This window comes from Pseudophryne corroboree, chromosome 7 (assembly GCF_028390025.1).
Source record: "Pseudophryne corroboree isolate aPseCor3 chromosome 7, aPseCor3.hap2, whole genome shotgun sequence".
Taxonomy (NCBI): domain Eukaryota; kingdom Metazoa; phylum Chordata; class Amphibia; order Anura; family Myobatrachidae; genus Pseudophryne; species Pseudophryne corroboree.
The window spans coordinates 74,000,716-74,015,077 of NC_086450.1; positions in this window are offsets into that span (position 1 = coordinate 74,000,716).

The window sequence follows — 14,362 nt, forward strand, 5'->3', positions numbered from 1 at the left end:
AAGATTTTGTTTTGCTTTCTGGTATTTTTTTATTTAATTTTTTTGTTTTTCTTCTAAGAACTGGTACTTTTATATATGCAAGCAATTATATAATTTTATATGTAGGCATTCTATTACATAGGGTTTTTTTTGGTTTGTTTTTTTAAAGCTGCCGAAACTGGTCCACACAGCAAAAATAAATGCAGATATATCAAGTCCATCCATTGACTTTTTTTACACATTGATTTCTTCCTAATACCTCAATGGTGTTGGCAGATATTGGGGAGTACCAATGGGAGGGAGGTTAGGGTCTAGGGATGTTTGGGAAAGGGGGGGGAGGTGTTGGAGATTATAAGCAATAATAGAAAAAAGTTTGGTCTTAATGTTGAACTTTAGCTTAATCTCCAGTAGTAAAAAACAATCTTCCAAATTTTGGGGAATTGAATTTTCAAGGTTTCCAGAGCTTGAGTCAGAAGACATATGATAATTATTTTAAAGTGTTTTAATCCTGGAGTGCTGTTTTCACTTTATATATGTCCCAGTGACGTGAGGTGAGGCAGAGCCTTTCCTGTCATACTAACGTATACGCCAGAGATTTGACTATACAAAGTATATGAAAAATACTAAGATTATATTATAAATATCTTTGTATTATTCTAATCATTCTGGGTTCAGTCCCAATTGTTGACCTTGAGATACTTTAACCACTTGCCTGGCGTGGTCACATCTGGTGCAACCAGTCAGAAATGCCCACTGTGTGGCTGCTCGAAGAGACTCTTCCTGCAGCTGGCATTCACAGAGTGGCCTCCCAGCTTCCTTGTGCCCTCCCCCAGCGCCTGTGATGCAGCAGATCACTGCTGGTCAGGCATTCCTGCAGCACCCCCCCACCCTACCGCTGCAGAAATGTAAAAGTAGATGACCATCATTGGGGGGCTGGTGGACACAATGGTCAAATATTGAGGTGCGTACTGTGATCAGATGTCTGCGTCTAAAGGGCACATCAGCCGCTGAAATTAATCACTAACTTGTCGAGGTGTACGGTGATAAGGTCATGTTATGGAAACAAGTTCGGGATTGGTGCACTGACACTTTAATTACAGAAGGACAGACGTTAAAGATAAGCAGTAATCATGCTATCCAAGCACGTCACCCCAGGTAGTGCACCAAACCTGTTTCCGTGACATCACCTTACACCTCGACAAGTTGGCAAAGTATTTCCGCTTCTGATGTGCCCTTAAGATGCAGAAAGCTGATCACACTACACGCCTTAATGTTTGACCATGTTTGACCATGTTTTCGCCATCTTACACCTGATGCTGGGACAGTGTGACTGATATGAGGCACAGTCTAAAAGCCACCAGGGGAAGCAGTGGTCTACCAGCTCTGGTCTAGTGGGAAATAGAGAACATTACGTGTTAACTTACTTATTGAACCACCCTCATATTTTCCAAACATTTAGATTTTGTAAATGCTGAATCCAAAACAAAAAGTAATTGTTGTGCAACTGTTAACCACAACAAAGGTAATCTACTCTACCTAGACGGCACAAGAGACATTCATAAAAGACACAGAACAAAAACCAAGAACATTGAAGTATCCCAATCCCAAGTCGTATGAGGGTGCACGCAAATGGGATCAGTATTAAATCCCGCTGCACGGGATCCCGGCGGTCGAAATACCGACGCCGGAATCCCGACTGGTGGCAAGCGGAACGCAGCCCCTTGCGGGCACGGTGCCTCGCTACACTCAGCACACTATATTATTCTTCCTTTATGGGTGTCATGGACACCCATGGAGGGAGAATGTCGGGATTGTGCCGGTCGGGATTCCGGCGTCTGTATTTCAACCGCCGGGCTTCCGTCCGGCAGGATCTTGAACGCATCCCACACAAACCATTAAACAGTGGCAGAAATCCCATTTAATGTGCCATAATCTTGCTGCTCACTAGACCTGTAATCTAGGTCTGACTATGGTGAGAGAGCGTAAAACCATGGAAGGAGTCCTGTGACAACAGATGCATCATGAAGAAAAGCCATGTCTATTCTGTGGGATACTTCAGATGTCAGCTGGAAAAATGCGCTCCGTTCTCACGAGGGTTTCATGTTTAATTGATCTCTTCCATGGTGTTGCATTTGATTCTCTTCACCCACACTGCTAATGTGCCAAGGTTTACTCCCAGCATTAAATCAGGATCTGGGAACACTGCACAGACTTTGCATACAGACAAGACGTGTGATGGTGTGTGAGATGCGGCGGCCGGAAAGGAAGCAGGGCTGTGACGCTTCTGATTATATGTTAGAGTAGGAGAAAACTAATGACGACAATGAAACAGGGAAGAGATATACAGGCTTCTTCAGAATTACTTACAAGTACGCACTGGAGACAGGCAGGGTTTTTTTTTCTTTGCGAGTGTGCTGATATTTTTCTCTTACGTCCTAGAGGATGCTGGGGTCCACATTAGTACCATGGGGTATGGACGGGTCCCTTGGGGCTCCTCCCTCTATGCCCCTCCTACCAGACTCAGTTTAGAAAATGTGCCGGGTGGAGCCGGTCACAGCTAGGGGAGCTCCTAGAAGTTTCTCTGGTTTTTATTGTTTTTTTTAAATAGTTACAGGGAGGCTGCTGGCAACAGCCTCCCTGCTTCGTGGCACTTAGGGGGGGAAGGGGGATCCAACCCTAGATGTTAATGGCTCCTATCTCCGCTGACAGGACACTGCGCTCCTGAGGGTGATGATCGCAAGCCCACGAGGCGACCTCTCACTCCCGCAGCACGGCCACCACCCCCTAACAGAGCCAGAAGATGGAGTGGCGAGTATGACGCTGGGGCCCCGGTAAGCGTAAAATGGCGGCATAAGGGTTGGAGCGCAGCCTTGTGAAGCTGCACTCCGGAGGGCTCAGCGATACGAGGTGTGGCACTGTGAGGGGCGCCCTGAGCCACCGAACAGACCCTACACTGGTGTTCAGAGGCCAACAGGAGCTAATCCCACTGTCAGCAATCACGGTTACCTCAGGCCAGTATAATCTCATCAATGAGCGGGAAGTCAGCCATTACAGCGGATCCAGCACTCACCAGCGCCACTTTCTCCCTGCAGATCGCACCACAGAGACGTTGACAGGGAGCGCTGTCCTCTTCACTCCAGATATCCACTGCGGTACCAGATTAGACAAGGGGGTGTTGTTTTTCACTGTTTAATCTATTTGGGTTATAAAGTCAGCGCCGGGCAATTATCATAACTGCCTACTGGGGCGTTGTGTGTGTGCTGGCTCCTTATACTCTGTGTCTCTCTGAAGGTTCTCTGTGGGGAAACTGTCTGCATTTTCCTGTGTGTGTGTTTGTATATCTCACATTACCATGTCCAGAGACTCTGGGGTAAATTTACTAAAATGGGAGTTCTATTTAAGATGGGATGTTGCCCATAGCAACCAATCAGATTCTACTTCTCATTTATCTAGCACCCTCTAGAAGAAAATACCTGGAATCTGATTGGTTGCTAAGGGCAACATCCTATCTTAAATAGAACTCCCATCTTAGTAAATTTACCCCTCTGTGTCTTGTGCTGCAGAGTGTGTATCTTCTCCCGAAGAGTCTGATCCATGTAATGTTCTGTCCCAGGCTTCTGAATCAGGAACCCCCCATGGGTGGCTTCTATCTGGGGAATGATATCCCAGATTTCATCTAGGATAGCTCATAATGAAACTGTCTTAAAACCTGTGTTTCAATCTGTAGAGGTTTTGTCGTATTCAGCTCCCACTGCCTCATTAAAAGCCCCTGGTATGTACCCTAAAAAGCGGGCTCTTGCACAGATAATGCAAGTCGACAAGGATACCGACTCTGATTCAGGGGAAGGTGAGGGTGATATACTTAGGGGGAAGGGGAGGCATCCCTTGCTAAGGGGGTGCAACTCATGATTGAGGCTATTAGGGATGTTTTACACATTACTGATAAGGATCCTGAGCAGGTAGAGGAGGCTTATTTTACTGACAATAAGAAAGCCTCCCTTATCTTCCCTGCGTCTAAGGAATTAAACGCATTATTTGAGAAATCCTAGGGAAAACACGGAGGAAAAATTCCAGATTCCAAAAAGGGTTCTCATTGCTTTCCCTTTCCCTGAGGAGGACAGGAAAAAGTGGGAAAACCCGCCTGTAGTAGACGTTTCTGTATCTGGATTGTCTAAAAAGGTGGTTTTACCTGTCCCTGGTTCAACCGCACTAAAAGAGCCGACTGACCGCAAGATTGAGACTACACTCAAATCTTTATACACAGCTAATGGCGTAGCTTTAAGGCACACTATTGCTTGTACATGGATTTCTAAGGCCATAGTAAAGTGGTCAGGCACCTTACTAGAGGAATTGGATTCTATGGATAGAAGTGACATTCAATTGTTTTTACGTCACATACAGGATTCTGCAGGTTTCATGGTGGAGGCCATGAAGGACCTTGGACATCTGAATGCGTGGGCTTCTTCCATGGCTGTCTCGGCACGCAGGGGGCTCTGGCTGCACCAATGGTCTGCGGATTCTGAATCCAAGAAAAGTGTGGAGAATCTACCCTTCACAGGTCAGGCTCTGTTTGGGGAAGCGTTAGATGCGTGGATCTCCTCGGCAACTGCGGGCAAGTCCACTCTTCTTCCCTCTGCACCACCTACGACTAGGAAATCCTATTCTACGTCTACAATGCAGTCCTTTTAGACCGCAAAGGTTAAAAGATCCAAAGCCCATTCCACTTTATTTAGAGGAGGTCGGGGAAAATCCAAGAAACCTGCTCCAGGAGGTTCCCAGGAACAGGAAGCTGTTTCTGCTTCCTCAATATCCTCGGCATGACTATGGACCTCCCAGCCTGGAGATCGGGCTGGTGGGAGCAAGACTAAGAAATTTCAGTCATGTCTGGGCGTCCTCATGCCTGAATCCCTGGGTACAGGATATTGTCACCCAGGGGGTACAGACTGGAGTTTCAAGAACTCCCACCTCATAGATTCTTCATATCAGGCTTACCAGCTTCGCTGACAGAAAGTGCTATCCTGCAGGAAGCCATACAAAAATTCCTAAGGTCAAATGTGATTGTTCCAGTTCCACCTCACATAACAAACAAAGGTAATTACTCAAACCTGTTTGTGGTACCGAAACTGGATGGTTCAGTTAGGCCAATATTGAACCTAATGTCATTGAACCCTTATTTGAGGGAATTCAAATTCAAGATGGAGTCTCTGAGAGTGGTAGAGCGGTGATCTCAGGTCTGGAGGAGGGGGAATTTCTGGTATCCCTAGATATCAAGGATACGTACCTTCACATTCCGATCTGGCCGCCTCATCTGGCTTATCTAAGATTTGCGCTGCTGGACTGTCACTATAAATTCCAGGTGCTGCCGTTTGGCCTCTCCACAGCACTGAGGGTGTTCACCAAGGTCATGGCGGAAATTATACTACTCCTCCGCAAGCAGGGTGTGAACACAATTCCTTATCTGGACAATCTGCTGATAAAAGCGTCTTCCAGGGAGAATTTGTTACAGAGCATTGTTCTCTCGACTCAACTACAGAATCATGGATGGATCCTGAATCTTCCAAAGTTGCATTTGGAGCCGATAAGGAGACTGTCCTTCCTGGGGATGATCCTCGACACGGAAGTACAGAGGGTGTTTCTACCGGAAGAGAAAGCGTTTGTGATTAAATAATGGTCTGGGATGTCCTGAAGCCAGCCCAGGTGTCAGTTCATCAGTGCATTCGCCTTCTGGGGAAGATGGTGGCCTCTTACGAGGCTCTACAGTACGGAAGATTTCATGCATGACCCTTCCAACTGGATCTACTGGACAAGTGGTCGAGATCTAATCTTCACATACACCAGAGGATACGTCTGTCGCCGAAAGCCAGAATCTCGCTCCTCTGGTGGCTGCAAACTTCTCACCTGCTGGAGGGCCGCAGGTTCGGGATTCAGAATTGGATCCTTCTAACCACGGATGTGAGTCTCCGAGGTTGGGGAGCAGTCACCCAAGGGGAAAACTTCCAAGGAAGGCGGTCGAGTCTGGAATCCCTCCTTCCGATAAACATTCTGGGACTAAGGGTTCCAGAACATTCTGGTACAACGATCTTCTACAAGCGGCACATCTTCTAAAAGATCAGGCCATTCAGGTTCAGTCGGACAATGTAATGGCGGTTGCTTACATAAACCAGCAAGGCGGAACGAAGAGCAGAGCGGCAAGGTCAGAGGTAACAAGGATCATCCTCTGGGCAGAAAAGCATGCGGTGGCACTGTGAGCAATTTTCATTCCGGAAGTGGACAACTGGGAAGCGGACTTCCTCAGCAGACACGATCTCCATCCAGGAGAGTGGGGCCTACACCCGGAGGTGTTCGCGGGGGTGACAGGTTTTTGGGGGCGTACCTCAAATAGACATGATGGCCTCCTGCCTCAACAAGAAGCTTCGGAGGTACTGTTCCAGGTCGAGAGACCCGCAGGCAGTGGCGGTGGACGCCCAGGTAACTGTGGGTGTTCAAATCAGTGTATGTGTTCCCTCCACTTCCACTCATCCCAAGGATTCTCAAACTAATAGAGAACAAGATTTCCGGCGATCCTCATTGCTCCGGACTGGCCAAGAAGGGCTTGGTCTGCGGATCTTCTGGAGTTACTGCTGGAAAATCAAAGGCCTCTTTCTCTTCGCGAGGACCTTCTGCAACAGGGGCCGTTCGCTTATTAAGACTTACCATGGCTATGTTTGACGGCATGGATGTTGAACGCCAGATCTTAGCTCCGAAGGGCATTCCGAACAAGGTTATTCCTACCCTGATATAGGCTAGGAAGGGAGTAACGTCTAAACATTACCATCGCATTTGGAAAAAGTATGTGTCTTGGTGTGAATCCAAGAAGTTTCCTACGGTGAAGTTTCAACTAGGACGATTTCTCCTCTTTCTGCAAGCAGCTGTGGATGTGGACCTGCGTTTGGGCTCCATAAAAGTCCAGATTTCGGCCTTGTCCATTTTCTTCCAGAAACAATTGGCTGCCCTCCCTGAGGTTCAGACTTTCTTGAAAGGGGTTTTGCACATCCAGCCTCCCTTTGTGCCTCCTATGGCACCTTGGGATCTTAATGTGGTGCTGCAGTTCCTGCAGTCGGATTGGTTTGAGCCTTTACAGGAGGTTGATGTCAAGTTTCTTACTTGGAGGGCGGTCACACTGTCGGCAATTGGCATCTGGTAGACGTGTGTCAGAATTGGGGGATTTGTCCTGCAAGAGCCCATTCTTGATTTTCCATGAAGATTGAGCTGAGCTCAGGATGCGTCAGCAATTTCTTCCAACGGTTGTGTCGGCTTTTCATATCAACCAACCTATTTTGGTGCCAGTGGCTACTGACTCAATTACCTCAAAGTCCTTGGATGTTGTGAGGGTTTATTATGTGAAGAGAACTTCTCATCACAGAAAGTCGGACGCTCTGTTTGTCCTTTATGATCCCTAGAAAGTTGAGTGGCCTGCTTCTAGGGAGGCCAATCCCGGGCCGTTTTTTCAATCCCGGGATTCGGGATTGAAAAACGGTCAATCCCGGGATTGCAGTAGGGACCAGCGCTGGAGGGAGGGTGTTGGTAGCGGTGCGGGAGGGAGTAGGTAGCTTTCGGGAGGTAGGGAGGGGGTAGGCATAGGCGTGCGCAGACACTGTCAGTAATAACACTTACTATTAGGCGGTTGGCCGCGGCAGCCATGGACACACTGAACATGGCGGCATTTCAAATGAAGCGCCGGCCGCCAGCCAACCAGAGCTGGCGGACCGGCAGCCAATCAGGGAAGCTACCGCAGCAGTCGCTGCTGATAGGCTGCCGCTGCTGCGGCAGCTTCCCTGATTGGCTGCCAGTCCGCCAGCTCTGATTGGCTGGCGGCCGGCGCTACATTTGAAGTGCCTCCGCGTTCAGCTTTTCCATAGCTGCCGCGGCCGCCCCCCTAATAGTGTTATTCCTTACACCCTCCCGTGCCGCTACCAACCCTCCCGCACATGCGCACTGTAATCCCTTGAATCCCGGGATTGGAGGCTCCAATCCCGGGATTCAAATCCCGGGATCCCGCTGATCCCGATCCCGGGATTGGCCTCCCTACCTGCTTCTAAGCAATTTCTTGCTGGATCGGGTGTACTATCCAGCATGCTTATTCTACGGCAGGCTTGCCGTGTCCAAAATCTGTTAAGGCCCACTCGACTCGTAAAGTGGGTTCTTCCTGGGCGGCTGCCTGGGGTGTCTCGGCTTTACAACTTTGCCGAGCAGCAACTTGGTCTGGGTCGAACACGTTTGCTAAGTTCTACAAGTTCGATACTTTGGCCTCTGAGGACCTAATGTTTGGTCAATCGGTTCTGCAGGAGCCTCCGCGCTCTCCCTCCCGTACTGGAAGCTTTGGTACATCCCGATGATACTAATGTGGACCCCAGCATCCTCTAGGACATAAGAGAAAATAGGATTATAATTACCTACCAGTAAATCCTTTTCTCGTAGTCCGTAGCGCCCGTCCAGCGCTTCGTTTTCCTGCAGTTGTTACTTGGTTAAGTACTGTTGTTCAGCCGTTGCTGACTTGTTTCAAGCTAGTTGGCTTGGATTTCTGTTGTGTGAACCACTATCTGTGTATTTCCTTCTCTCGAAGTATGTCTGTTTCCTCGGGCACAGTTTCTAGATTGAGTCTGATAGGAGGGGCATAGAGGGAGGAGCCAGCCCGCACTATTAAACTCCTAAAGTGCCCATGGCTGCCAAGGGACCTGTCTATACCCCATGGTACTAATGTGGACCTCGGCATCCTCTACAGACTATGAGAAAAGGATTTACCGATAGGTTATTAAAATCCTATTATTTCCATGCTTGTAATGCGCGTGCAACTGGCCGAGTTACATCCAACATGGCGAATCAGTCACATTATATTCTGAGTTTATGGGGCCTATTAATCAAGGCGGTTTTTCATAATGTTATGTATCACTGCTATGTACGAATAGCCTAACATAGCACATTTCACAGATATCTCACGCAGAGGCTAACTATCTGTGCAGATTGCAGTGCCCATTATTATAGATTGGGACTACAATCTGACCCCTAAGTGCAAAGTTTGGCCACGTTAGTTTACGCCACCCTCGAATGGCATAAACCAATTTATGCTCATGAATGCATTTTTTCATCTTCCCATTCCCTTTCCTGTTGGCTCTGGAAACTGACACTGTGCACATCACATGCACTTTGTCCATGGATGACACTGGAATCCTGACTGTCGTGGGGGGTAGGTTTAGACACTAGAATTAGGGTTAGGCTGCTGGGCGGGGGTGGGGGGTTTAGAATACTTACCTAGCAGCTGTCTTTATTCATAATGCCGTCATCCTGAGGGGAGGCAGTCAATTGACCGCTGGACAGGATCCCGGTGGTCAATATACTGACGCCGGAATCCCGACACATGCTGCAATATCGGCGCCGGCTGGTTCTCCCACTTGGGTGGTGGTCCACGCCACCAGTCGAGGGAAGAATGGAACCCTGTGGTGACCGAAGGTCGCCACCAGTCCCAAAGCGGATCAAGCCCGCAAGGGGACACGTTGCGCTCGCCGCTGGTATCTGTCGGTCTCCTGACCGCTGGGATCTCATACTGTTCCCATCCCATATACGGACAGCAGTTAAGCTCCCTCTGCACTCTCAGTTCTTGTTAATGTGCATTAGGCTGAGTGACATCAGAGCTCTGTGTAGCCTGCGTGGCAGCTCTGATAGTTGGTGCAGCTCACTATAGAGACGGAGCTGTCGGGGGTTTCTGGGTGCTCTTAACAGGCAATTTCTCTGACGTCCTAAGTGGATGCTGGGGACTCCGTAAGGACCATGGGGAATAGCGGCTCCGCAGGAGACTGGGCACAAAAGTAAAGCTTTAGAACTACCTGGTGTGCACTGGCTCCTCCCCCTATGACCCTCCTCCAAGCCTCAGTTAGATTTTTGTGCCCGAACGAGAAGGGTGCACACTAGGTGGCTCTCCTGAGCTGCTTAGTGAAAAGTTTAGTTTTAGGTTTTTTATCTTCAGTGAGACCTGCTGGCAACAGGCTCACTGCATCGAGGGACTAAGGGGAGAAGAAGCGAACTCACCTGCGTGCAGAGTGGATTGGGCTTCTTAGGCTACTGGACATTAGCTCCAGAGGGACCGATCACAGGCCCAGCCATGGATAGGTCCCAGAGCCGCGCCGCCGGCCCCCTTACAGAGCCAGAAGACAGAAGAGGTCCGGAAAATCGGCGGCAGAAGACGTCCTGTCTTCAACAAGGTAGCGCACAGCACTGCAGCTGTGCGCCATTGCTCTCAGCACACTTCACACTCCGGTCACTGAGGGTGCAGGGCGCTGGGGGGGGGCGCCCTGAGACGCAATAAAAACACCTTGGATGGCAAAAAATGCATCACATATAGCTCCTGGGCTATATGGATGAATTTAACCCCTGCCAGAATACACAGATAAACGGGAGATAAGGCCGCCGAGAAGGGGGCGGAGCCTATCTCCTCAGCACACTGGCGCCATTTTCCCTCACAGCTCCGTTGGAGGGAAGCTCCCTGGCTCTCCCCTGCAGTCACTACACTACAGAAAGGGTTAAAAAAGAAAGGGGGGCACTAATTACGCGCAGTATTAAAAATACAGCAGCTATAAGGGGAAAAACACTTATATAAGGTTATCCCTGTATATATATATATATATATATATATATATATATATATATATATATAGCGCTCTGGTGTGTGCTGGCAAACTCTCCCTCTGTCTCCCCAAAGGGCTAGTGGGGTCCTGTCCTCTATCAGAGCATTCCCTGTGTGTGTGCTGTGTGTCGGTACGTTTGTGTCGACATGTATGAGGAGAAAAATGATGTGGAGACGGAGCAGATTGCCTGTAATAGTGATGTCACCCCCTAGGGGGTCGACACCTGAGTGGATGAACTGTTGGAAGGAATTACGTGACAGTGTCAGCTCTGTATAAAAGACAGTGGTTGACATGAGACAGCCGGCTACTCAGCTTGTGCCTGTCCAGACGTCTCATAGGCCGTCAGGGGCTCTAAAGCGCCCGTTACCTCAGATGGCAGATATAGACGCCGACACGGATACTGACTCCAGTGTCGACGGTGAAGAGACAAATGTGACTTCCAGTAGGGCCACACGTTACATGATTGAGGCAATGAAAAATGTTTTACACATTTCTGATAATACGAGTACCACCAAAAAAGGGGTATTATGTTCGGTGAGGAAAAACTACCTGTAGTTTTCCTGAATCTGAGAAATTAAATGAGGTGTGTGATGATGCGTGGGTTTCCCCCGATAACAACTGATAATTTCTAAAATGTTATTGGCATTATATCCTTTCCCGCCAGAGGTTAGGGTGCGTTGGGAAACACCCCCTAGGGTGGATAAAGCGCTCACACGCTTGTAAGAACAAGGGCTCTTCCCTCTCCTGAGATGGCCGCCCTTAAGGATCCTGCTGATAGAAAGCAGGAGGGTATCCTAAAATGTATTTACACACATACTGGTGTTATACTGCGACCAGCAATCGCCTCAGCCTGGATGTGCAGTGCTGGTTTGGTGTGGTCGGATTCCCTGACTGAAAATATTGATACCCTAGATAGGGACAGTATATTATTGCCTATAGAGCATTTAAAAGATGCATTTCTATATATGCGTGATGCACAGCGGAATATTTGCCGACTGGCATCAAGTCTAAGTGCGTTGTCCATTTCTGCCAGTAGAGGGTTATGGATACGACAGTGGTCAGGTGATGCGGATTCCAAACGGCATTTGGAAGAAGGGGAGGAGTTATTTGGGGTCGGTCTTTCAGACCTGGTGGCCACGGCAACAGCTGGGAAATCCACGTTTGTACCCCAGGTCGCCTCTCAACATAAGAAGACGCCGTATTATCAGGCGCAGTCCTTTCGTGGGCAAGCGGGCAAAAGGTTCCTCATTTCTGCCCCGTGACAGAGGGAGAGGAAAAAGGCTGCAGAAATCAGCCAGTTCCCAGGAACAGAAGCCCTCTCCCGCCTCTGCCAAGCCCTCAGTATGACGCTGGGGCTTTACAAGCAGAATCAGGCACGGTGGGGGCCCGTCTCAATGAATTTCAGCGCGCAGTGGGCTCACTCGCAATTAGACCCCTGGATCCTTCAGGTGATATCTCAGGGGTACAAATTGGAACTCGAGACGTCTCCCCCTCGCCGTTTCCTAAAGTCGGCTTTACCGATGTCTCCCTCTGACAGGGAGGCAGTTTTGGAAGCCATTCACAAGCTGTATTCCCAGCAGGTGATAATCAAGGTACCCCTCCTGCAACAGGGAACGGGGTATTATTCCACACTGTTGTGGTACCGAAGCCGGACGGCTCGGTGAGACCGATTCTAAATCTAAAATCTTGAACACTTACATACGGAGGTTCAAATTCAAGATTGAGTCACTCAGAGCAGTGATTGCGAACCTGGAAGAAGGGGACTACATGATGTCTCGGGACAACAAGGATACTTACCTTCATGTCCCAATTTACCCTTCTCACCAAGGGTACCTCAGGTTTGTGGTACAGAACTGTCACTATCAGTTTCAGACGCTGCCGTATGGATGGTCCACGGCACCCCGGGTCTTTACCAAGGTAATGGCCGAAATGATGATACTCTTTCGAAGGAAGGGAATTTTAGTTATCCCTTACTTGGACGATTCCCTGATAAGGGTAAGATCCAGGGAACAGTTGGAGGTCGGTGTAGCACTATCTCAGGTAGTGTTGCGGCAGCACGATTGGATTCTCAATATTCCAAAATCGCAGCTGATTCCGACGACTCGTCTTCTGTTCCTAGGGATGATCCTGGACACAGTCCAGAAAAAGGTGTTTCTCCCGTAGGAGAAAGTCAGGGAGTTATCCGAGCTAGTCGGGAACCTCCTATAACCGAGCCAAGTCTCAGTACATCAATGAAAGGGTTCTGGGAAAAATGGTGGTTTCCTACGAAGCAATCCCATTCGGCAGATTCCACGCAAGAACTTTCCAGTGGGACCTGCTGGACAAATGGTCCGGGTCGCATCTTCAGATGCATCAGCGGATAACCCTGTCACCAAGCACAAGGGTGTCTCTCCTGTGGTGGTTGCAGAGGGCTCATCTTCTAGAGGGCCGCAGATTCGACATTCAGGACTGGGTCCTGGTGACCACGGATGCCAGCCTGCGAGGCTGGGGAGCAGTCACACAGGGAAGGAATTTCCAGAGCTTATGGTCAAGCCTGGAGACATCACTTCACATAAATATCCTGAAGCTAAGGGCCATTTACAATGCTCTAAGCTCAGCAAGACCTCTGCTTCAAGGTCACCCGGAGTTGATCCATTCGGACAACATCACGGCAGTCACCCACGTAAACAGACAGGGTGACACAAGAAGCAGGAGGGCAAGGCAGAAGCTGCAAGGATTCTTCGCTGGCCGGAAAATCATGTGATAGCACTGTCAGCAGTATTCATTCTGGGAGTGGACAACTGGGAAGCAGACTTCCTCAGCAGACACGACCCCCACCCGGGAGAGTGGGGACTTCCCCAGAAGTCTTCCACATGTTTATAAAACTCGACAAGTATTGCGCCAGGTCAAGGGACCCTCAGGCAATAGCTGTAGACGCTCTGGTAACACAGTGGGTGTACCAGTCAGTGTATGTGTTCCCTCCTCTGCCTCTCATACCCAAGGTACTGAGAATTATAAGATGGAGAGGAGTAAGCACTATATTCGTGGCTCCGGATTGGCCAAGAAGGACTTGGTAACCGGAACTTCAAGAGATGCTCACGGAGGATCCGTGGCCTCTACCTCTAAGAAGGGACCTGCTCCAGCAAGGACCCTGTCTGTTCCAAGACTTACCGCGGCTGCGTTTGACGGCATGGCGGTTGAACGCCGGATCCTGAAGGAGAAAGGCATTCCGGATGAAGTCATTCCTATCCTGATCAAAGCCAGGAAAGATATAACCGCAAAACATTATCACCGCATTTGGCGAAAATATGTTGCGTGGTGCGAGGCCAGTAAGGCCCCGACGGAGGAATTTTCAACTAGGTCGATTCCTACATTTCCTGCAAACAGGAGTGTCTATGGGCCTGAAATGGGGGTCCATTAAGGTTCAAATTTCGGCCCTGTCAATTTTCTTCCAAAAAGAACTAGCTTCAGTCCCTGAAGTTCAGACGTTGTGAAAGGGGTACTGTATATACAGCCTCCTTTTGTGCCTCCAGTGGCACCTTGGGATCTAAATGTAGTTTTTGGGTTCCAAAAGTCACATTGGTTTGAACCATTTAAATATGTGGAGTTAAAATATCTCACATGGAAAGTGGTCATGCTGTTGGCCCTGGCCTGGGCCAGGTGCGTGTCAGAATTGGCGGCTTTATCCTGTAAAAGCCCTCATCTGATTTTCCATTCGGACAGGGCGGAATTGAGGACTTGTCCTC